Source organism: Micropterus salmoides, unplaced genomic scaffold (assembly GCF_014851395.1).
Source record: "Micropterus salmoides isolate LMB-PRFRI ecotype aquatic unplaced genomic scaffold, ASM1485139v1 Ms_hic_scaffold_8, whole genome shotgun sequence".
NCBI lineage: Eukaryota > Metazoa > Chordata > Actinopteri > Centrarchiformes > Centrarchidae > Micropterus > Micropterus salmoides.
This window is the reverse complement of record NW_024044570.1, coordinates 10,795,347-10,821,053: the sequence shown is the minus strand read 5'-3', so window position 1 is coordinate 10,821,053 and position 25,707 is coordinate 10,795,347. Positions and strand designations below refer to the sequence as shown.

Sequence of the window (25,707 nt, the reverse complement as noted above, 5' to 3'; positions counted from 1 at the left end):
GTCTGCCCTGAATGTTTTATAGGTTGCAGTAAAACCAGTGCTTGAAGTGGGCCGGAACGCCCACCTCGACATTTTATTCTTTGGCATACTGGGACATTTTCTTTCGTACTGGGACTTCTCCCAAGCTGTTGGTACTCTCCTCTGGCCTCTCCATATCAGGTACTGTGGGCGCTACGTGACGCTCACCTGTTCCCATTCTCTCTGCCTGCTAAACTCTGTCGGCAGAGAGAGACAAGGGAGAAGAGAAGCTCGGGTGCCTTTCAAGCAGCCGTGTGCTGAATGTAGCTCGTCAATGTCACTTGTCGTGAACCGAACATTCACAGCCTGGATGGGCTGGGACATTTAAAAGTATCGACAGATAGGTGTCATTTACACTGGGGATGCTGGGGACAGGTCAGATTCTGAATGTCTCCATCACTTTTTGAAAGCTTTTGTTAAAAATGTTCAGAAAAACAGCAATAAAAATTATTGAATAACAAATGAAACAATGCACAATAGGGAAACATGCAATGCAACTGAAATGTAGAAGAAACAAATGTGCATTGTCCAAAAGCTGATTACTGAATTATATTCCATTATGTTTTTATATTTAGAATTGTTAGCCATCACCTTAATTTTGTTTCACTTCATATAAATAAAGACATTTCCTCCATAAACTGGTGCAGAAAATGTGTTCAGAACGCAGGAAATTAAGTGGTTTATACACAAAGTCCTTAATGTTAATATTTACTAGTTTCATCTTACAGTTGAGGATAGTGCGGGGGGTGGGGGGAGTACTGGCACCTATTTTTTTCCCCATTTCAAGCACTGAGTAAAACACTACAGAAAAAGACATGCCCCAAGTAAAAGGGCCCAAAGGTAACATGAGGCCGACTCCCACCGCACAAGTATTCTCTCAATTACTCAATTCAATATAGTACAGTATTTTTGACGTCACCTATGACAGTTTTAAGGATTTTATCAGACATTTCTTATTGCTCCATCAGGTAAGACCTTATGTGAAAGCACCAGTGCTAACACAAAATGAAGTCACGCCTAGGCATGTGAAAATAAGCACAATAACCCTCCAGAAAGAAATGAAAAAGCTCCTTCCTCTGGCCTAGGCATATCACTTTTAGGTTTAACATCAAGTCTTTAATTCACCTGCAAGTCAACCTAACGATTTCAGGTTGAATCACTCTTGATGCACTGAAACAGGCTATGTGAACGGACTAAAATCAAGACTGAATTGACTCAAAACTACCACTCTGCAGTGACATAAAGATTGGTTCTTGTTTTCAGTCGAGTCAAACACAGATCATCAAACACACCTTCTCTGTGCTCAGGCTCAAAATCATTAGCTAACACGCAGATATGTGCATGTATTGTGTCTTCCTGCTTAGAGCTCATTGGAAAGAAATATGTTGGAGGAGGGGTGGGATTATCCAATACATAAGCAAAAATAGTCACGGATCAGCCACAAATCAAGTTGCATTAACTTGACTGTTCTCTAAGCACTGCTGAGCGTGTACTTTTTTCCTTCACATCTGAACAAAAGAGAAAAGGGTTACCAAATCAATCAGTCCCAATCTCAGTCTCCGTGTGCTTTTCTCTCTCTTTCACTTCTTTCACTCACAGGTTCCATTCTTACAATCAGTTAAAATAATTTTATTATGGCTGGAATTTCTATGCAGACAGTGAAGTATTGTGTTGAAAATGCAAAGAGGAAAGTCGGGGTGCAAACAAAAGTCCCTGTAAGCTAGATAACCCTCTTTTAAGCGTTACCTCCACACATTAAATATTCACAAGGAAGAGAAAAAGAAGCACAGGCTGCTACAATACCATATAAAAGATTAGATCTGAACAGGACAACATAATTTTTTTTCTCAGAAAGGTTAAGTTACATGAACAGATAAAAAGTAGTTTTTTAATAAGCTCAAACACAAGTATTTTTAAGAGGTGACACACTCCCATTGTTGCCCCAAAACATTAAAATGTGACTAAGAAAGCTGCAGCTACTCCAGTGTATAAAGAGTTGTCATTAACATGTGAGCCAGCTTGTCCAAAGCCACACAGCCTACTTAATTAGAGGGTGTCCCGTCAGCACTTGACACTTGAGACAGGAGATGATAATAATGATACATAGACTGGCATGTGACTCCCTCTCCTCCGCTTCTCCCTGACTCCACTTCATACAATCTGTCCCATATGCACAGCCTTTTTTGTCTGTGGATCTCTTAAGTCCTGTGTGATCATCCTGTCTGTCTGTGCCTCTGAGCCTGTCAGTATGCTAGCAAGCCTCTGCCATACTGAGCAGACAGCAACAGTTGTTTGAGCCTTGAAGAGCAGGAAGAGGAGGGAGGTGAAGAATAAAGAAAGCAAACAAACAAAAAAAAAACGTGGCTAGCTACTTACAAAGCAGTGCAGTGTATCCGATCAGTGGCCAGGCAGACAAAAGGGGGTAGAGAGCCACATGACAAGCATAGTCGATATGTAGCTGTTGCATGAATGAGAGACAGAGAGAGGGAGGAAGAGCTTGAGTGCTCTGTGAGGAGGGAGGGAACAAGTGAGAATGGCTCATGATGAAGGAGCCAAAACATTTTAGAACAGAAACAGAGGGAAGGAGAGTGGTAGGAAAAAGAAGGGTAAGAATATAATCAACTTGGCTTCTTACATTTAAAAGAAGAGAAGGTAAACGAAACAGAAAAACCTGAAGGGGAAAGTAAGAAAAGAGGATGAGTGACTGAAGAGGGACCTGGAATTTCCCCTCTCTTTAGCAGTACTCATTGTAGCCAGTCCCCATGTGTGAGCAGTTCACTAAAACAGTCACGTCATCCAGACCCATTAAGAACTTCTCATGGTGAACAGAGACAGTAAAAAAGAGGAAGAAATGAGAGAATGAGGTTGAGCTGAATTCTCCCAGTGGGACTGAATTCCCAGAGAGACGTATCAGTTTCATGATGCCTCTTAACGATATCTGTTATAGGCAGGGCTAGGGTGGAGCAGCTGCCAACCTCCCATAGATATCATGGACCTGAGCAAAGGTAACACCGGCCTGCTTAGTACAAATTTAGTAGATGTTTCAGTAGCCTTATGTTTTTGTAAAGTGAGTGAGTCTAGACAGAGAAAGTGATCTCTTTTCCCGAAAAAAAACTATCAAAGTATAAGGCATGAACCAGTGATGCAAACCAGTAGCCAGAAAGCCAAATGTCAGTGTTTTAGCATGTTACACTCCTTGGGTCTACTATTACACCCCCTAGCTGTAGAACTAGGTGAAATGTTTAAACAGGTCTGGTCAATGTGATATAAAGGGGAAACACAACTGTAAAGAAAACTATAGACCTATGTGGTTTATCGGTTTATATCTCCTTGGGTAATGCTAACAGCTCAGAGGTTGGGCTACAGCTGTGTCTAAGGTTTAAGAGAACTATTAAAATGTTAATGTGAGTGAAATATGACTTTATAAAGGTTTATTATAGCAAAGAAATTCAGAGCAGAATGCCAAATAGTATCAGTCACATCATATTTATCACATTGTGAAAATTTGATTTTACAGTGAAACACTAGATCTAAACAGATCTTTTTATTTTACATTTTGACTTGCCATTGTAGGAAAAGCACAGGTGAAACACATTTCGTTAACAATGACTCAGTTCCATTAATTGTCCCAGTAAGCCATGCCAGTGACCCACCATTCACCATACCAGGACCCTGGAACTAGCTCACATAACAGGCATGGTTTTTAATGTTTCCAATTACACCTGTGATTTTCCTGCTATGACATGCCAAAATGTTTGCTGTGAGAAAAATTCAGCTCTATAGAGGATAGCCACCTTTCCCACACAGAGATAAAAAAAGAAAAGAAACTTACAATGGTTAACATGGCAGTGTTGTTATTCGAAGTCAAAATTTAACTTATTTCCTTGCAAAGCTGTAGCCTTTAGTACATTAGCCTCTTGTCATTAATGACTTACTGTATGCCTGTCATAAATACATGTTTTTAATAAAAACGTAATTTTTAGGTCAAGAAAAGTAATTATGAAATCAATTCCTCTGGGCTAAGTGAAACAGCTATGGTATGACAACTTAGTAGACTGACAACTTCTGTCTACAAGCTAGTAATTACAAAAAATGGCTACCAAATTGGCAGACAGTGAAGATAAAATACTTTCACAGCATGGAAACATGCCTATTGGTATAGCATCTCTACTTCATAAAGTATATTGTTGAAAATTGTCTGTGTTAATCATGTCGCATCAGGGTTTGCTGCAAAAGATGCCGTATTTTGAAAGGACATAGGTGAATCTCAGCAAAACAAATAGATCAGATTATTCTGCTGCACTATGAGCCTCAAGCACATATTTTCTAATGCGAATGACATCTATGTCAAGGCAACCAGTGGCATTTACTGTGGCATTCCCTGCCAACTCAAACATCTTCAAAAGGATGCCATATCTTCAATATCGTAGTCATCGTGTGTGCAGCTCTTGAAATTAGCTTAAGGAGACTAGCGATGAAACAATTACCGGTTTGACGGTAAACAATGGTAAAATTCCCAAAGGTTATTATTAGAGTACACAATTTGAATTACCATGATAACCGGGTACGGTTAACCGCGCTATTATAATCTCACGGCAAACACTGTCCAGCGTCTCCCAGAGGCAGGCACGCATGCGCAGAATGCAACGTGGGTTTGTTTGGGTCAATGACAACACAGCGGAAGACAACGCTGCGGAGATTTTTCAGTCACACTGAGGTCTAGAAACGCTACAGACTCCTCTGTATTTATGTCAGTTGTTGGGCTCATTGCAGTTACTGTCACTGTCTTCTAAAGACTTATTTGTTTTCATGTAATTGTGCACGGGGTCATTGTATTATGTATATAATATAAAATATAAAATCTTTATAATGCACACTTAGAGGATTTTCACATGTTTACAAAAGGTATTTGTTGTTATTTTATTTTTTATGCACACAAAATGGCAATTATATTTGTAGTTTTCAATATAAAACTTGTTGAAATGGTTTCACTGCGTGTATCAGTACATTTTAATCTTTTTCGGCACATTTTTCCAATACCGTGATAATACTGATAACCGTGATAATTTTGGTCACTATAATCGTGATATGAAATTTTTATACCGTTTCATCCCTAAAGGAGACCATTTCCTATTGACAACAAAGGTGTGTGTATGCAGATGTCAGCGCAGTTGGCAGATCATGTGGTGAAGTCTATGCGGCCCCATCATCTGTGCTGTCATCTGGACCATATGTCTTCTACACTTAGGGGCCAGGGTCCAGATTCAGAATAAAAACAGGGCACTGGGGGTGGAATTAGTCCAAGGACCCACAAGGGCATTCGTTGTAGAGAGAGAAAAAAGCTGGTAAGCAGTTCATTAAAAAGCAAGAGTGCAGCATTAACCGTGGGCATTTTCACGAGGGGCTACAACATGCGTGAGAATTCAATGAAATATGCACATTAAGTAATTGATCATGTCATCAAGAATACGCTATAAAAATAAAAATATAAACCAATACAGAGCAAAAGGGGGAAACCAAGGAAACCTCTATCTTGCCACTTCTTAGACCAGGGAAGAGGAAGGAAAGGATAAAGTCAGGGACGAGAAGCCAGTGGGATAAAAGTAAAGTATGGGGGATGGGATGAAGTCAAGCCAGAGAGTTGCCAGTAATTATCCCTCTGAATGTCCTCACGAAAAACAGATTGCTGATACAAGCTAGAGTTTCCTGGGAGATGGATTAAAATAACACAGAAAGCCTTTGTAGCTTTTGTGGTTGCTGATGCTCCTCTATCTCAGGGATCAGATTAAGCATAGCTCCATGAAAATATTAGTGATCTGATCACTCCATGTGACTGTGGGACACGGTGATGAAATTATACTTTGCTCAAGGATGAATTCTATACTCTAGATACATAAACACATGGGTTAAGGGCAATTTATACTTCTGCATCAAATCGACGACGTAGGTGATGGCATAGGCTACGGGGCTACGAAGAGGCTACGCCGTTGCCTGACGTGCACCTCCTCAAAAATGTAACTACACGACGAGTCGACGTGGACCGTAAGCTCTGTGATTGGTCGGCTGGGTAGCCTCACAACGCCTCCGAGCCGACCGGAAGTACCCCGTGCTTTAAAGTAACATTTACTAGCGGCCAAAACGGCGGCTGTAACACAGTGAATCAATATATTTGACCGTCGCAAACCTGGCGAAATGACTCATTTCGCTATCAGAATGTGATCTATTCGGTCGGTAACATTTGAAAAGGCTACACCAGCCGCACGTTTACAATTTTACACCCCATTTACGTTAGTGGAGCGCTAAACCAGAAGTTAGCCTGCTCGGCCGGAAAAAGTCAACACAGTGGACGCTGTAGCGCTACTGCCGACTAGCTTTTGGGGGTGTAATTGCAGAATGACGGAAAAACCTACGCACAAGTATAAATGCATGGCTACGTGCATGTCTCATTCTAAGGTAATAAAAACATATCGGTTCATTATGTAAGGTCTTTATACACCACTGAAATAGTTACAGTAAGTTTATTATATTGCATTTCTGTCAATACAGCCTCCTAAATATTACACACTGGACCTTTAAATCCAATGAGTCAACACACACACACACACACACACACACTTCAATCCTCACCTAACAGATATCAACCTCATCTATCACTATGTTTCATCCTTCACTCCCATTTTTATTTTCCCCAACACCTAGTGACAGGGACAATAACAGGATCATCCATTCCAGTCCTTTACTATTAGCAGCCCTACTTGGAGGTGGGAGGAGGTCTTTGTCATTGTAATGACTTCCTTTTACATGTTGTCGCCGGGATTCGCGTCTTGACCTCTTGACCCATTCTTCTTTCACAATGGTGATTTACCTAGAACTATGAATAAATCAAATTTCTAACTGAGCTCTGGGATCACAGAAGTCTATTTTGACCACTATTATTAAAGTAGAAATAAGAGTAGGTTATTAATCAATGACTTCAATTACCAATGAATTAAGGGGGTGTGGGGGTGAAGCTGGGTTTATACATATTTCAAGGGGTTGATGGCTTTCGCCTCAACCCCTACTACATTGACTATGTGTCTCTAAAGCTATGCCATAACCTTTTGACACAAAACTACAAATCCTGCTCGAGAGTACGAAAGGAAGCAAGGACAGAAGCTCATAATCACTCCTATTTATTTCTGACACTGCAGAGTCATAATTCCGCTGAAAATTCACAGGTTCCACGATCCAAAGAGTTGTGAGATGCAGTTACAGATTACTGTGTCCTACTGCAATACAGTCCAGTCAATCAACACTGCTGCTGACTGTCTGACTGGAGAAAAACACCTTTAAATGTCCAGGTATGAAAGATGTAGTCTTAATTACACTTTACTAAGCAATTCTTGCATCAAATAATTAGCTTTGTGGAAACATACAGACCTTTTAGCTTTCTGATCACGACCACAGTAGGCACGACATAACAAGAGGCAAGTATGAGCTCCAGTAGATTCTATGGAGAAATGTAAGAATGTCATAGAAATTCATCTCCAACCCCAGTGGAGAGGAGGATGAAGAAACAGTTGAGCTCCTTGGCTTGCTTTCGCCCCCAGCCAATATTTTCCTTTTTCGACCTTGCCAGCAGACCAGTAGGGGTGTTGATTCCAGTTCTGTTTTGAGCCCATCCAGAGCAACTCTAGATAAGGAGGAGGAGTCCAGGAGGAAAACATTTTCCAACAGCAAAGGACAGCAGGGATGAGATAAGACACTTAGAATTCATCATAAATACATTAAAATCAATGATATAGAGAGTGATGGTGAAAGTTGCATTCAATTAACAAGTGACATATTTTTCTTTCAAAGGTTTAGGCAAAAACAACAAAATGGGTTTCAAATTCAACTACTGTCTATCCAGGGCAGGATTGTTGTCCTTTGGCATATGCAGGACAGTTTCAGATGAAGCCTTGAGGCCATTCTCTGCTTTTTCCCCATTTAGTGGAAACGTCTGGGAAGGACAACACAGGGTTGTTGAAACTCCCACACCACAAAGTGTTCCAAGTCTTTCTCTCCCCCTCTCTCTAAATGCCACTATCAGTGCATAGCATTCTGGTGCTTTTTCAATCTGCCCTCCTTTCTCAGCTGCATGGCAAAAAATTATTAACAGGATCAAAGCATATGAAAGGGCCTCTGCGTCAGCGAGGTTGAGCTTGGGGAGCCGGGTGACTGAAAGTGATAATGGCAAATGCACTGAATTGTTTTTTGCACTCTATATGCAGCGCTGGAATATCTGAGCTCTGCAATTATTACTGGTGAAATTGAGAAACTGTAAAAATTATTCTAAGGTAAATCGATTTCTGCTGGTGCCTTTATGAAATTAAAGTTGTTTTCAAGATTTTTGCATTGGCAGCTATTTTAAACTTTGAAGCAGTTGACATCTTTGACTAAGAAGAATCCCTTAGCTATGTCAAATTCCTAGTACAATCACAGTGAAAACTTAAATATATTAGAGAGGCAATATAAAAGTGAGGGAAAAAATGGAAACAGCAGCAGTGTATCCTGTGGAAATGTACTTCCTCGAGCAAAACTATTACCTTTAACCAGCTTAGTATATGTCCCACTGTCTGTCTCTGCCCAATATCAGATTCTCCTCTATGAATGGACAGTTAGATCCGCATATCCACTGTGTATTTTTAATGCTTAAAGAACTCTGCTTAGTTGCTAATATGCTCCACCAGCCCAGTTGGACTAGCACAATTTGGTAGTGGATGTGAAAGCTTTCAGACAGCTCATGAATGCGATGTACACTGGTGCGCATTTCCTGTAAGTGGTCAGCATGGACTCTTATGTGCTTATGAGCCAAGGGTCCTGCAATCAAGCTAAAAGGTTGTTGACATGCAAAACCACCGTCTAGTGGCCACATACACCAGCATGACAAGATGCAGTTCACTCAGTAGACTTGTTTATAAAAAATTTAAAAAAACATGGGGAGAATGATGAAATGTGTTCCGGGATCAGATTTTAGAGTGGCACTTGGAGAGGCTTTGATTCAATCACTGACTGTGCCGTTATTCGCATGTCAAGTAGGACAAGACAGTATCTAAGAAAGGTTCCAGAGGTGTGATTGAACACTCCCGCATTCCTTAAGGAGATGACAAAACCCCTTGGAGACACCGCTTTAGCACTTTATTTTACACTCACAAAAGCAGTGCCCTGTGCTTTACATTTTCAACATACAGCCTGATTTTCTTTTGTAAGCAAGTTGCCCTATAACTGTTACTGGGCCTAAAAACACACCCTGACTGCATTGTAAATTTCAGGAAGACCTGGTCAAAATCAGGAAAGTCTGAAATAACAATAAACATCATTATCTAAGTATAACTTGACATGTTATGATTGTTCTTTATTTAACTTCAACAGCCATCTGACACATCATTCCTCAGGCTGCCTAAACATACACTGTTAAGGTTTGTTTTGACTGAATGCAAAGCAAAAATTCTAAATGTCGCAATCGCAAGTGGATGGAAAGATGTAAATGGCTGCAGACTGAGGTAAAATGTGTCAAACTGAGGTAAAAATGTTTTAAGCTATGCAAAGAATCTGCTTTTCAGAGTTGAATGTACAGAGGGAACAAAATGAGGTGGCCTGGAGGAAAGCAACAGAGGCAAATGAGTGTCTTCATGAAAAAATACGAAAAAAGCAGTGGTGCAATAGTTGTAATGTTAGCATGTTAGCAGCGTCTGGTGAGAGCCTTGTTTGTTGTTGAGAGAGGTGTTCTTGTAAATAATTAATAACTGAATTGTCTTTGACTATAGGAACAACAAGTATATCACTTAACTCATTTTGTTGTCTTATTTGTGTTTTATCTTCAATTGTTTATAACAACGCCACTGCAATAAACATGTAATCTAAAGCCATTCATGTCTCATACAAGGAATTATCTGCTGACAAGATACATATGGGGTAGTGGGATTTATTTTCTTCTGAACAAGAGCTATATCTTTTATTTCATGTACATACACCATTATACATAATTTACAAGGTAATTTAACTTTACACAAGCCACTGTGCTTTTATTTCTTAAGAGCACAGCAATGATTTAAAATGAATATTTAACATGGCCATATGATTCGATTAAATAGTCACAATGATAAAAATCGCAGAATCCCTCCCACCTCAACGACAACAGATCAGCCATGACACATTCCACTGAATGAGAGGAAGGCATCATGTCATGAAATATTCAGGAGAGAAAGATATTTGATAGCCTAAACCCAGTAGAGAACATAAATTGGTGAGAGTGGTGCAATCTGTGACCATAAAATACTGAATCATAGTTTAAGTATGCACACATGGGGAAAGGTTCAAAAAGTCCTTATCTAATAGGGCATCCGCATATGTCTGCCCTATGAGAAAACAAGGGGACTCCAAAGAGTCCACTGCAAGTTGAAAGAGATCAAGGGAGAGGAAATTATGCATGTTTTGCACCCTGTTTTCACTCTCCCATCTATTCAAAAGCATCTCTCTTTGAAGATACTATTAATTATTAATTAATTAATTAATAGTTATTAAGATACTAACTATTTGGAACACCTTCCCTTATTAAGGTGAAGATGGACAGCAAAATATCCAACAAAATGGAGAGGAAGCATATAACTGTTATGAGTCGAATTGATTCTGTGCAGTAATTTAAAAGGAATTATAGATTATATGACTGTCAAGAAATCAATCTCGGCATTCCATGATACAGAAAGACCAAGATAATTCAAAGTAACAGAGTCTTAATTGAATGCGATGCGCCAGTGACACAATCAGTTCGATTGCATTTGTTTTTATTAGAATGTCCTAATTGGCCGCAAGTGACGTGGTACGCCGTTTTGAGCTGAACTTTTGTCGGACACTACGTTTCTATCTGTTCTGAGTCTGTGACGAGCTGCATGGACGAGAAACGCTTGATTCTTGAGTTTCAATGTGACGCAAGTCAAATGTTCGCATTCAGTTAGGACGACTGTGAGGCAAGACGAGATATGCAAAGTGCATAGCCACAGTAGAGGGAGAGCCCCATAGCAACAGTTACCTTAGGAACAAATGTGGTCTACATACTTCCTCATTTGGCCAGAGGAAACCACTTATTTATCACACTTTAAGTTTTAATGTAAACTCAGAGAGTATTTTTAAGAGAGCCAACCAGTGATTCTTTTTAATGAGGAAGCTGAGCATCTTACATTTTAACATAACAGCTTGGTATGGCAACCTGAATGTGAAAGACAAAAACAAGCTTTCCAAAATTTAATTTAATTTAATATTGTAGGGAAGGTGATTGGCAAGCCATAAAGGCAGCTTGGTGATGTATTTGACAGGGCGGGACTCAGGAAGGCCAGACAGATATCTGCAGACACCTTACACCCACTAAACTCCCATCTAGCCGTCGATGCAGGGACCCAAGGGTGAGCCGGAACATCTATCAGAGATCTTTTATTCCCCATGCCATACAGGCACTGAATGTAAATTGAAAGCACCTTTAAACATGTTTCTTCTAGGTTGTAACCTACCTTATTTCCATCTGCTGCTCTGCTTTCCATTTTCTGTTTATGGCACAACTGTTGTTGTATGTTAATGGTGGTACACCGTCATACTCTTAACTTTGAGTATTTTTTAAATGTAATTTTAATTGTGGTGTCATTGTTGCATATCTGTTCGGAGAAGTCAAAGACAAATTTCCACTAAGGTGGACAGTAAAGTCTAATACTAATATTAATAATAATTAATAAATTAAATTATACTTATCACACCTGTAGCTCCTCAACAGAAGTGAGCTTTCATAATGATGAGTGAGTGATATTTAAATTCATATAAACTTGGGGAAAAAGCAAATCTGTTACTATATTTTAGAGTGTGCTTGCCACCCCCCTGCCATCTTTGACACTTCCTATGTCTCCTTGTCACCTCATCAAGCACATAACACTAAGTCTACCACCAGAGGCAGGAGCAGAAAGTCAAAATCAGCCTTCTGACCTTCCCGCAAGCATACAGTAAACAATATCTACTGGATGACAATAAGATGTAGAACCTTTGTCCGGTGTGTCTGTGACACAGTGATGTTTTCATCCACACATTTTATTCTAAATTCACTTTTCAAGATACTGCATGATTACAATTTTAGTGTGAGGACAAGTCTGTCTGTTTGTTATTCAAGATCGGAGAACATTCTTGTTAGGCAGGAAGTGTCATTGAGATCGAACGTACGAAAATGATCAGTGTAGACTTTCATCAATTTATGTCGGCTGTTTCCATTCATCTACAAAGAGATATCTTACAACAGCCAAATGACATAATACAAAGGAGACAAATAAACTGAAATCGTTCAGTTATAGCAAGATGAATATTTGCTCATAGATTGTACATATACTGTGTTTAACATCAGACTTACAGCAATGTAGAAGAAATGTTAATGATCAAGAGCATGGTAATGAATTCTACAATACCAGCCTCAGCAATGTGCTATCATTATCAGTCCTTGCCATGCTGCAGTTCTGATTCCTGCATACAGTTTCAGATCTGTTCTTTAACCTGTTAACATCTTCTAAGGGCTGATTTAACAGGGCTTGATACTGTCACTTGTCCAATAACCTGTCAGCAATTTATCAGCTTCAGACCAGTAAATGTTTTGTCATACAACACAATTCATTACTTCACTCCTTATTCCATCATATAAATACATTTTCAGAATGGATTTGACACTGGCGTGTGTTACTGTCTTTTAAACAAGGCTTCTGTTTTACATAACCAACAAACACTATGAAATAGCGAGGTCAGACTTTACAATATTTTACACATAAACAGACTGGCAGAGTTCCATTTCTTACAACCTAGCTAAAATTATAACACCACCTGCCCCCACAAGTCAGAAGACATTTAGTGTGATCTTTTCCACTTGCAGTAGCTATGTCTGTTTGGAAAAAATACAGACAGCCTAGTTTTCACTATATCCTAATTATAAATATTGTAACATTTCAAAAGTGCCATTTTATACCACTAGTGATACTGTCAACTACTAATTTATAGAGACTACATAAACAGCGCTTGATCAAATAATGTGTTTTTCCTTAATAAAAGGGATACAAGGAGACATTTACAAGAAAAATTATTTCATTTATTTGAATACAAAAAGTAAACTAGGTTTTACATTTATCTGCTTAAAACTGTATTGATTTAATAATGATGCAATTATTTATACAAAACTGCTTTAAACTGTATAAATGGTATGAACGCATCCATAATAAAGTTGTTCTTCTTACTTCTAAATGCCAAAAGAAGTATGTTGGATTTATGTATGTATGTAGGTTGGATATTAATGACTATTTCTGTTTTTTGCACATTTGAGCCCATTCACACAAAGTCAGCATCAACTTCGGCCCAGACTGAAGGAGTCATTATCTAATTTATTGCAAATTTGGAATGAATTGTTTATAGGTTAATTTGGTTGCTTATTTGTTTTTGCACATTTTTGGTAGGTGACATGGATGTCAGTGGGGATTTCTGTATAGTTAATTTAAGCACGTGTTCATCTCCAGCAGGTCAGAGAGAGGGTGAATGGGACGCTGTATTTTTTGTTGACCGCATTAGAATTTATAGTTTTTATTATTTATTTATACGTTATTTTGACGTTTTGCACATTATATTGTCATCAATATAAGTTATGGATTTATATGAATCTTTTTAGTGAAATATGATACACGAAAACCCTACATTCACATGCTACACGCTATTAATGACATATCCGTTTCATGATATTGTGTGTGTCTTTACTCACAATTGCACTATTGTTTTAAGTAGACGACAGAGGGTATGTGCACAATGTTAAACTGCCAGCTATAACATATCATTTGTAATAACAAAGGTCTTAAAAGCAGTGCTCATTATAATTTATACTCTAGGTGCAATAAGCCACTAGTGACTTGTTGTCACATAAAAACATAAGCAGAGTTACCTGTGCTTCTTGAGAAGACAAAGCAGTACTCAGAGTACTGTTCTGCACAAAACATGCATAAAATACACATGCCATTTGCAAGACATATCTACACATACTTGCTTTGAGAGATCACCTCATTCCAAACTTCTTATCTATGCATCACGTCCTCTTTATGTTCAGAATGCATCTTGTGTTTTTATATGAAGATTTTCCACTTCCCACAGAGTTTCTCATTTTTTGCACATTAGTTGAGCACTCTGTTCTTTTGCGAGTAAACATTTCAAAGAAATATCTGGCAGTGAATTCAGAGGAATTTAATACTCTTTCTGAATCAACTTTCATGACAAGGGCGCATTTTAGAGAGAAATGAATACCCAAAGCAAAAACAACGAGTTCCTATCAACAATAAATGGGAGAAGTGAACAGAGGAAGTGGGAGTGACAAGAAAGATGGAAGAGGGTTGTGATTGTTAAGTACAGAAGATTGCTATGCACTGCGTAACCTACTCATGTTGGTTTCCTGGTCTCTGAGGACCTGTTTTAGACTAAATACGTGATAAGAACCTGTGAATGACTATCTGAGAAAGAGAGACAGACACAAGACGGAGACAAAGAGGCAGAAGAGATGCAAAGACATTGGGGGAATACAAAAAAGGCAAAAGTGGGAAAGAAGACACACTCTCTCTCTCATCTTTTGTCTGCAAAATAGATTACTTGATGTATGCTATTGAGGCAGAGAGAAAAGGGAAACCTGATGAACAATGGTGCACACATCATTTAAAAACAAGACAATGAAAATAATTTCCAGGCCTGTAAGCTAGCATTAGGCTTGGGCGGTATTTTTTCATACCTTCCTGACATTTTACCGATACACCGTATAAAAATAAATTAAAAAAACAACGTAAAAGCAGAACTGCTAGTGATTAAAGTAACTGTAACAAGTGTGATACTGTCTAGCCTGTGTCTAATACTCAAAGTGGAGCGTGTATTTTGTCAGTGAATAAAAGCAGCAGCTAAATCTCCTGTGCGTGTATTATCTCCCACCTGCCAGAAAAGTGAAGGAGGTTATCACGTTGTCGTGTTAAAGATGATGGCGATGATGTAGTTTCACGCGGCAATGACCCACCTCAGTGAAGGGACTACACTACCATTCATCAGCTCAATTCAGCATATCCGTATCAGTTAAATTGATGGAGGAGCATCAGCATATTTGATGCGAATGAAAGTCATACCAACAGGATTTCTTAAAACCCTAGTATAGTGTTATACCATGACACCACCCAAGCCTAGCCAGCATGATCAAAAGGATGATATTTCAGAAATAGAACCCTTGTACAGGAATCATTTCAAAACTTAACATGTTATTGACGCATTCTGTTGCATTCGGGGACGTTTAAAGATCCATGGTAAATGGTCTGCACTTGTATAGCGCCTTTTTAGACTTTCTGACTACGCTTTACACAGAGTGATCCACTGATGAGCAGAGGCTAAGGTGCCCACTGCTCATCAGAAATAGAAAATTAACACATTCATAAACATTAACAATAGTAATTTGGGGTTCAGTATCTTGCCCAAGGACACTTCGGCCGGGTATCGAACCACCGACCTGAGCCACAGCCATAGAGCAGACATTCAAGTCTGAGTCTCTAGATATATAAGTAGCAAGTCCATATATAAGTCCAACTGCATTATGCTACATTAGTAACATAATGCAGGTGAAATTAACATTTCTCCTACATTGCTCTATGTACATTGTTTCTTTAGCTGGTTCTTGCCACTTTTTCTTAATTGATCCTTTCTCTTTTTCATATATTTGAGGATGGTTGGCAATGAATCACCATCATTGGAGTGCAACACACAGGCCTGAAGTGTCAATGCATGTCAATATCCCACTATGATTTTACACAGAAAAGTGCAGGTGTTTAGACTCATCTCTTATGCCAAAGGATCTACATATTTCATGCAGGTGCCATATTTTTCATTCAAAAAGGGAATTTCACCAAAAAGTGACGAGTTTGCAGGTCTGAATTCCAGGCTACAGAAATAGATTTCTGAATAATCACTGCTATCACCTTCAATTCTGGATAGGATGTCAGAAAGCTGGGTCTGCCCTTGACATTCAAATAGTAACAGATAGTTTCTCCATAAGTGGGACAGTGAAAGACAGGTAATGAAAAATGGTCAGATTACGCGTCATTACGTCACTTTCTGAATACTCTTATACTAATTATTTAACTGTCACATGGCTGTCTTCAAGCAGAGTACTTTGATCCTCATGATGAGTGCTATAGATGTCATGACTGAGTCATCACAAAAGCGCAGCAAGCCATCAAAATCCATCAGCGCTGCACCCAATGCATAGAAATGAAGTCATTAAAACAGTGAGCGAAGGCAATCCCTGCTGAATCTTACAGCCTCATGTCGCTCAGTTCTATTTATAGGATGTCAGGCCAAAATTAGCCCTTTGAAGTGTAATTCATAATATTCACCAGATGCCAAATAATGAGGGAAGTTGCTGGTAACTATGCTGTGGATCACCATGAAAGCAGGACCGTTACTTTGAGCAATGCTGTACTGTGAAAAATTAAACAAGTTTTTGGATAATGGGGCTTGCTAAAGATGAGTTTGTAAAGGAAGATCCTTCCATATACATTTACATATTGTATGTGTTAGAAAGGTATTCAGAAATGCTTCATGTTTCTATGTCATCTCAATAGAAAAAGTACACCGACAGTCAACTATAAGGAGGATGAGAAACACATTTCCACACTAAAACAATACTTCTTATTTACTAACCAGTGATGTTGGTCAGTAAATTAAACTTATTATTTCTGATTACTGTCATACAGCAAGAAGACCGTAAGATGTTTTCAAGTTATTACAGTTACCTTAAACTTTTAAAATATAACTTAAATAAAAGAGCTGCATACTCTCACTCAGCTGTGATATGCTATTTTCTGTCAAGACCAGCTAGCTTAACTGTCAGTTCTGTTTCATTTTCAGCTCAGTGGGCAAAGGACAAGAGTTAATGGTTTGGCACACAGTGCACTAGAGTAAGAGCCAAAATATGTCCTCCCCACACACCTTTCTTTTGAATGAATCATTCTGGATCTTTGAATTATGACACCCAGAATCGGAATCGAACCAAATTTTATCTAAGATTACCAAAGATTCCCATCCCTATTGTTCAGGTTTCCTATTATTGTGACCATGCATTAATCCTGATAAATTGCACGATTTTCTTTAAACAAATGAGGTGTTTTTTACCAGCAGTATTCCCTTTACACAGTAGCAATAAAACATTTCTTGTAAATCTCAATTTAAAGATTAATGTAATCAAATATAAAACCAAAGATATTTGCCACTGCCAGGACATTACCTTTTATAGCTTGTTAAAAAAAAGTTAAGATTCCAGAGCCACAATCATAACATCATAACAGGCACCTTCTGAGCAACAGGTTAACATAGGCCTAGCCAGTCTAAACAGTTTTTTTTGTTGTTTTTTCTTAACAGGTAGACATTTTTCTTTTATCCTGGAGCAGCATAAACAGTCTATGTTCAGTAGCAAGTGTCCCTGTCAGAACTCACTCTGACAGGACCCACTGCCGAAGTTGAATTGTCTTGAACTTATTTGTCTTGACCTGTTTGTGAGTTTCCAGTATCTATTACTGTTTACTAAATAGGACATCAACAGGAGGGAATTCACATGGCAGAGCATCAACACAAAACAAGATGAAGACCTAATAGGTAGTTATTGATTGAGTTATTTTTTGTGCATGTAATAGGTTTGCAAAGTGAAAATAACCAATAAGTCCACCCCAAAGGGAGTTCCCATCTTCCACAGAAAACACTGCTCTGAACTGTTGAAAACAGCTCGTTTGTAGTCCCTCCGTTTCCCTTTCATCCCTCTGACGACACAGCACATGTGCGCTCGTCAAGCAGCTAGTCCAACACACCCTCAAAAACACTGGTGGAAAAACACTCTTCCCTGATGCCTCCCCTCTCCTGTCCAAAATTTAGCTACCCTTCAGGCAGTCAATGGACATAAAGTTGTTACTGTGATGTAGAGATAACTTTATGGATGAAAGATACATTTGTTACAAATTACTAACTCACCACTCTTAGGGTGCTTTCACACCTGCCTCATTTAGTTCGGTTGAATCGCACCAGAGCTTGTTTTCCCCCTTGGTGCGGTTCCATTGACCAGGTGTGAATGCAGCAATCACACTCGGGTGAGCACCAAAAGCAGACCAAACAAGCAAACCACCTTGAGGAGGTGGTCTCTGTATCCTTTCAAACAAACTCTGGTGCGGTTCGCCTGTGGTGTGCAAGCAAACGAACCAAACACAGGATTTTATGATAGAGATGTGATCTGAGCATTATTTCCAAAGCTAAACCACGCGTTCAGCAATCTTGATTTTTATGAAAATCATTTTATAAGGTATAGCCTACTTGTCACGGGTATTTCCCTGATTAATAGATTAAAATCTGTTAAAAAAAATTGATAATAAAAAGTCAGTTCATGAAGTCCATAAAAAATGTGTGACAGCGATACCACAGTTTACTGTGTCTAGCATTACTAATCATGTTTATTATAAATTATCATTTCGTGAGCTCTTTGCGATTCATATCAGAAGCGCTAAAGTGCTGCACAAACTTCTGTCAGTTACCGGAGTTTGATTTCCCCACGTGAGTCCTGATGATGCAGGATGACAAAACTGTCCAGTCAACAAGTTACCTGTCAGTCTGTGTAACGTCATGGTTACTTCTCTGGTTCGTTTGTAAAACTGCAGTGTGAACATGAACCGGACCAGAACTAAAATGCAACAGTGTATCATTAGATTTTTCTCCACTTGGTCCGGACCAAATGAACAGAACTATAAGGTGTGAAAGCACCCTTAAACTGCTCCAGTCAACGTTGCTAAGCTGGTAAGGGGATATACAGCTGAACCGAAGCAGTGTTTAATGGCTTCTTAGGGCGTCAACTCACACTGAAGTGTTTCAGCATCAGAGCATTTAGCCTATACGTTAACGTGTTGTCATTTTGTGTGCTTCAACTACGGATAACAGCTCTCTTTGAGCCCGTTCCGTTCTCTGCAGGCTAACATTACATATCCACATGGAGCATTTCAGAAGAAGAGTGTTTTGCCTGTCGGATTTTGCTGACTTGTTCAGATTTTGCTTATTTGTTTAGTTGTCCTTGATTTTTGTGCTTCTACCATGGTTAAGTAGACCACATAGTTGAATTGTTTTATTTTGGAAATCGACCAAATTCTCTATGCCGTTCTGTGTCTGACTTCTTGCCTGGTTCATCTGCTCTGTGCTGCTTGACATGGCTTCAGTCAAAAATAGATTGGCAGTGAATATTGAACTTTAGCAAAACTTCAATTAAAAAAAATGTAATAAATCAGAATCGCAATATCTGGCAGAAAAATCACAATTAGATTTTTTCCCCCAAATCGTTCAGCCCTAATTTGCAGGCTGATCAACATCCCACCCCTCCTGTGACCCATGGTTTGACTGTATGTGTATTCAGAGCCAGTGAGCAACAGAATTTTAAAATAATAGGCCTATAAATAAAAACTGCGTTAACGTGAAATAAAATAATTATCAGCGTTAATTAATTAATGCGTTAACATGATAATAATGCTTTAACGAGCCCAGCCCTAGTAGACATGCTTGGTTCAGAATCAGAAACAGCTTTATTGCCAAGCAGTTTTTACACACGGAATTTGCTTTGGTGATTAGGATCATAATAGGCATAATTTAATGTAACTAAAAAATTTAAAATAGACAAAATATACAAGTTATTGAAGAATAATAAAGTCTATCGCTCTTCCCTGAAGTGGTGGGCTCTGAAAATCTCACATCTATGCCAGTCTGTTCATGAAATATTTCAACTCTACTAGGCTTGCATTCCAACAACAGCTGAGCTTGTGAGAGACAAGCACCAACAGGATGCCACAACACAGCCAGAACCCTGAATCAGGCGATGGAGGCTTTAAGAGCCGTATCACGTTGCAACCTGACAGAGTTTGGGGATTCATAACAATGTAGCTCTGGACTGCTGTGAATTTTACTCTTTGAAAAATGTCATGAATAGCTTAAACCAATGTAGAATGTCATGTTACATGGGACCCATATCATTTTGTGATGTAACCTATTAATAGGCTAGATTCTTTGGATGTGGTTTTAGGACTCATCTGGTAAGTTACAGGTGCAGACTGGATGTTCAGTGCTGACACAACAATACTAACAAAAATAAACATAATAAGAAGCAAAAAACTGAGGGTACCAAGTCTTCTTAGTAAGCCATGTTTCATACCATAACATTATCCAGTGATTTTGTCTTACGGTAGATAAAGAAACATGGCGGCCAAGAAGGCTGCAGTGGCTGCAACTGCAACTAATGATATTTGAAAAGATTTAACTTCAGTGAGCAGAACAATTTCTGAGTAGCAACTGCCTGGATCTTGAGGACAAGATGAAAAAGATAATGGTGATATGTGAAGGGCCATTTCTTGAATTTATCTGGAAATTAAGCACAGTCAAGCTGTTAAATAAGAAGACTTCTATTCCTCTAGTTTCCATAGCAAGGTCTGCCTCTTACACCCATTTTTGATATCCGCAAAATGAAATAGCACTGCTGTTTTCGAAGATTGTAGTTTTCAAATGCCATTTTTCTTGTTACACATCATTGTATCTCCTTCACCTCTGATCCTTGATGTATGCATTTCTTGTCAAGTTACGCAGTATTTACTTTACTTGACTTGTAGCAGTAGGGGTGGAGGAACGAAGGTGGGGATGTGCTTCACAAGTCCACAACTCATGATAGATGTCCAAGACTAAAATAATTTCTAGTTATGTGAAGGAAAAGATATAAATATGTTCTCCAAATTTTAGTAAATAGGGCAGGAATGGTAGTTACAATCATTTTTTAAGTTATCTCTGTCAAAAGCAGGTAACTCCTATAGTGGAAAAAGCTGCTACACTTTTCTTTTTTTGCTCCTGACAAGGATGTGCACTATTATGCAATGCTTTAGTACAACAAATATCCTGCAGAGGATATAATTCTCCACAGTCGATTCACCTTAATCTGCACCAAGTTTCTTTTTCACCTTGATGGGATATTGAAAGAAACATTATATTTCTGATCAATTTTTAACCCTGTCCCACTTTTCTCTCCTGAAATAGTTTCCACTTTTTCCCCGTCACCCTGCCAAGTTCTAAAATCTAATTTCATTTTGGCCATTTGGCATCTGAAGACAGATTTGGCCTCGGCGGGCCTTCTGGCAAGAGGTAACACAAAGTTTCCAAAGAAAAGGGACAAACTATCAGTCCATGGACAGAAAGTTATTACGTTGTGACACTGGAAGGAAACAATATTATAATTAGCTTTTATGAGACGCAACATATGAATTTAGATAACATTTTTACAACATTTTAACATTTTTGGGGCGGCTATGGCTCAGGGTTGGCCGTTAATCGGAAGGTCAGCGGTTCAATCCCCGGCTCCCCCTGGTTCGAAGTGTCCTTGGGCAAGATGCTGAATTGCCCCTGGCGGCTGTTCCGCCAGTATATGGATGTGTGTGAATGTTAGTTTCTGTTTGAGCACTTAGGCTCAGTGTATGAATGTGTATGACTGGTGAATGCAGATGTAGTGTAAAAGCGCTTTGAGTGGTCGAAAAGACTAGAAAGGCACTATACAAATACGGAGCATTTACATTTTACACATCAGTCGTCATCCCTCTAGAAACAAAAGCACTCTTTGGATTCAACTTTCTCTGAAGAAAGATATGTGATTATGCGCTGCTGCCTTTTCACTGTTTGTAGTCACGAACTGACAGAAGTTAAAAATACATTACATATTCATTTAAATACTTTAGTCTGCCTCAGGCTATTCACTGAAACAACACAGACTTCTGCAAATAGTGCCCTTAAAATTATAGGCCTCTATTTCTCACAAAATGTGTCTGAATTTGAACTTAGTTTATGAACAAGCTTGCATCTCAGCACATATGATTACTAATTGCATTGTATGTGTTAGAAAATAAATAGGTTTCACTCTTGATTGACAACTCTAATCACAAAGTCTTACACCCAATGTTTTAAAACCTGACTGAATATGGGTGGTGATGGAGCAGTGAACAAGACACATGCCTTTGGTGTGGAAGACCCGAGTTTGATTCCCATCCATCATTGTGTCCCTGAGCAAGACACTACTGTTGCTCCAGAGGCATGCGACCTCTGACGTGTAGAGCAATTGTAAGTTGCTTTGGATAAAAGCGTCAGCTAAATGAATAAATGTAAATGTGAATGAATTTATCTTCATGGTACAAGACCAGAAAAAAAATGAGGTACACGGCTCCTCACTTCTGTTGTAATCGTATCTCATTCTTTCTTGATGACATAGCTTCAGTGTTAACATCTTGATGACATTACCAGTCCCCATCTGGTTTCTACCTTTGTCAGAGACACACTCACTTTTCAACACTGTCCATCTTTATTATAGAAATAGCCAGTCACGTCAAGATTGCTTGAACTAAATATGAATGATTGATGAATAGAATTTACCTTATGTGATATCCTTTTGGTAGTTTTTTCAACCAGGCTAATTAGGTACTGTGTCAACTGGGTCATTTATAATGTACATCCAATTTAGTGAAATTCTCAACTAATTGCATTGCAGCACATTAAACTCACATTCAAAACTGTACTGATAATGCAAACAAGATTAAGATTTAAACTTTTAACTAACTGTATACTGTTGCTCAGTAACAGTCTGTATTTTTACGTATATTGTATAAAGGTGCTCCGATTAGGATTTTTTCGGCCGATCACCGGGTGTATATGAAGCCTTTTATTTATCATGTAGCATTATACAGTCTACTGTATATTAGTGGTGTAACGGTACGCAGACCGCAAAGTGAAACCATTTTAGCTGCCACTGAAAATTTCTCTGGCAAATTTTGCATCATCTGATCGGCTTTTCTGATCAGCCTTTTTAGAGACAACCTATCAAACTAGTTAAAGCCATTATCAGCCGATTACGATCGGTGACCGATCGATTGGAGCCCGCTTAATATTGTATATACTGTTTATATGAGGTGGTATTTTGTTCTGATTCATCATAACGGAAAGAAATCAGGTGACCATACTGACCACACATTGCCTTCTCCTCCAAAATCTTTCATTCGCAGGCCATTGGTTGACTGCCTTTCATGCATACAGAATGTACATTATTCTGAGTGCAAATGATCAGTAACAGAGCAGGAGTGTGGGGTGAGGGCCAAGGAGTGGACTCTCATAGATCGAGGGTACCAAATGTTCAGTACACCACAGATGAAAGATTAGCCATTAGCTGAGAGGCTCCATTTTCATACACATCAATAATGCATGTAGTATAGATGCTTTTTTTGCCCGCTAACTGACCGATTTGATTGCATTGTTGGCCGTGGAGGAAATATGTTCGTACGGGAAATTGAAGGTCAGCATTAAGAGTATGTCCTTTAGGGCACTTTAAGTCTCCACCAAACTTAATTTTGTTGTGGAATTAAGTCATCTAAATATCTCAGAGTTAGATAAAACATTAATGTTGAGCTGAATTTACAAAACAATGAGGTCTATCGATTTCAGCTATTGTATTTTGATGCCATCTGCTAACAACATCAATTACTAAACAGGCCCTTTAATATTTAAGGGCTGCATAAGGTGTAAATACAAAAATAAACCTTTTGTGAGTGTGTTTTCTTAAATAATGACTAGAAATATTAAGTTAATTAAACTATTTCAAGACTTTATAAAAGCCTTTGGGAACCATTTAGCCATCTATCCTAAGTAAAATAAACTAAATTATATGTGACTACATCAGTGAAAGACATTTCTGAAACTTCTGATTGCTAGAAATTAGTTTTAAAAAAAAGCATCAAATAAACAGACGTAATTAAGAAAAATATATTTTTCTTTAACATAAAAGTGTTTTCAATGTGTACATGAGCCTAAAACTAGCATATGTGTGTCATGTTATGGGTTAAAAAAACAAAACATGAATGATGTTGAGTCCTGACAGATGTCAGAGGTCTGGTACAGAGGAAGGCATTCACCCCACCCTTCAAGTTTTAGAGTGCTAGCACGTAAACACAGCTGAAAAAACATGCATAGAGGGTGGGATGAACAGGGTCTGGCCGGGTGTGGAAGAGTCACAACAAGGCAAGATTACATACAGAGCAGAGAAACTCCAGTATCCTCACTCATAACATCCACCCAGATGACAATGGTCAGTAGTAATACTGGTCTGAACCAGTATTTCATATGCTAAAGGCTTATTAATATTGTGAGAGAGGGATCAACAGTAACTCTGTAGACTTAATTTAAATACAATTTCCAGCATTTCTGCATGCTTTAATCATATTCCCAGCTACTTAAAAGAAACATAATATGATTTAGATGCTTAGTTTAATCATTCTACCAGAAAAGTGGTAAATATAGATCCAAAAAGGCCGTCTTACTTTCTGCATGTTTAACCCATAACCCTACTGAATATCACATGCTGTGGTTTTTAATTAGAAATATAAGATATACTTTAAGCATCTATGGCACATAATTTATGGCAAACAAGAGATAATGTTCCATTTGCAACTTCAATCACAACATACAAGAACATATAACAAATGTATCAAAATATGAAATATATATTTGAAGAAGTCACACACTGTCAATAAGTTTATCAAGTGTACTGTAAATTAATGTGTCAGCTTTAGTTTGTAATATTTAGTCCAGTGTCTGAGCGTTTTTTCCGCGCTGAGCACGGAGCGTTTATTTCCCATACGCTGAGAGTTGAAAAATGTCCAACTTTGTGAAAAACGCTGCGCTCGTCACTGTCACTTTTTACCCAGCGGTAAAACAGTAGAGGAGGGGCGAGACAAATACCACACCGTATCAACGGTAACTATCCTGGAACCGGGCTTCGTCCAACCTCAGCTGTTCGACTTAACAGTGGTACTCGCCGAACCCACAAGGGCCAGAGCAAGTACTCTACTCTGTGTTGACATTTTTACATCCAGTAAAGTTAGGTAGAACTACTTGCACCATCACTTCCTCGGATTTTATGTATCATAGCAACCCAAGCAGTCGGAATAAACGCTGCGCCTCAAAAACGCCCACTAGTGCTTCCAGCTGGGTGTTTTCAGAAGAGCAGCTGGCGTTTTCAGCTGGCAAAAAATGCTTAGACACGGGCTTGGTGGACACGGGCCCTAAAGATGGTAAAAGACATCAATTTATTAGTCAATGACATACAGACATCAATTCTTTAAAAAGTTTTTTAGTTTTTTAGTTTTAAGAAAATGTTGTTGGTGACACTTAATTTTTAAAAATGTCAAAACAAAACAAAAACACAAAAATAAGCACATTGTCGACCTGACACTGACAGCATAAAGTTAGTTTGAGTGTTGGTGTGTTTGTGGGTGTGTGTGCGTGCGTGTTCTTCCAGTTATAATGTAAATAGCAAATAGCAACTAAATCCCTTCAAAGTTGATAGGATGATAAATCCCTTGTAGGCAATGTTCTATCGCTTCCTTATTTGGCCTTGCACATGACCTCCAATACTGAGTGATATCAATCATATATTAGTTTGTGTGTTTGTGCATGTGGTGAAAGTGAGATACTGGCAATCTGTTTGTCAGCTTTTAAAGAACTTGTTGTTGTTGTTTGTTGTTTTTCATCATATGCTAAAAAGTTTCTATACAC

The 25,707-nt window shown here is 38.6% G+C and overlaps 1 protein-coding gene across 5 annotated transcripts in view; it reads right to left on the bottom strand.

Moving 5' to 3' along the window:
- Positions 1-25,707, bottom strand: part of peak1 (pseudopodium-enriched atypical kinase 1) — a 111,812-nt gene that overhangs the window by 57,220 nt on the left and 28,885 nt on the right. Inside the window, exon 1 of one of the 5 annotated variants that reach the window (XM_038705178.1) lies at positions 2,395-2,416. The exons of the other annotated variants lie outside the window; for them this stretch is intronic. The gene's annotated coding sequence lies outside the window, so the exon portion shown is untranslated. Of the gene's footprint in view, positions 1-2,394; positions 2,417-25,707 lie in introns of those variants that run through there. 5 annotated transcript variants of the gene reach the window in all.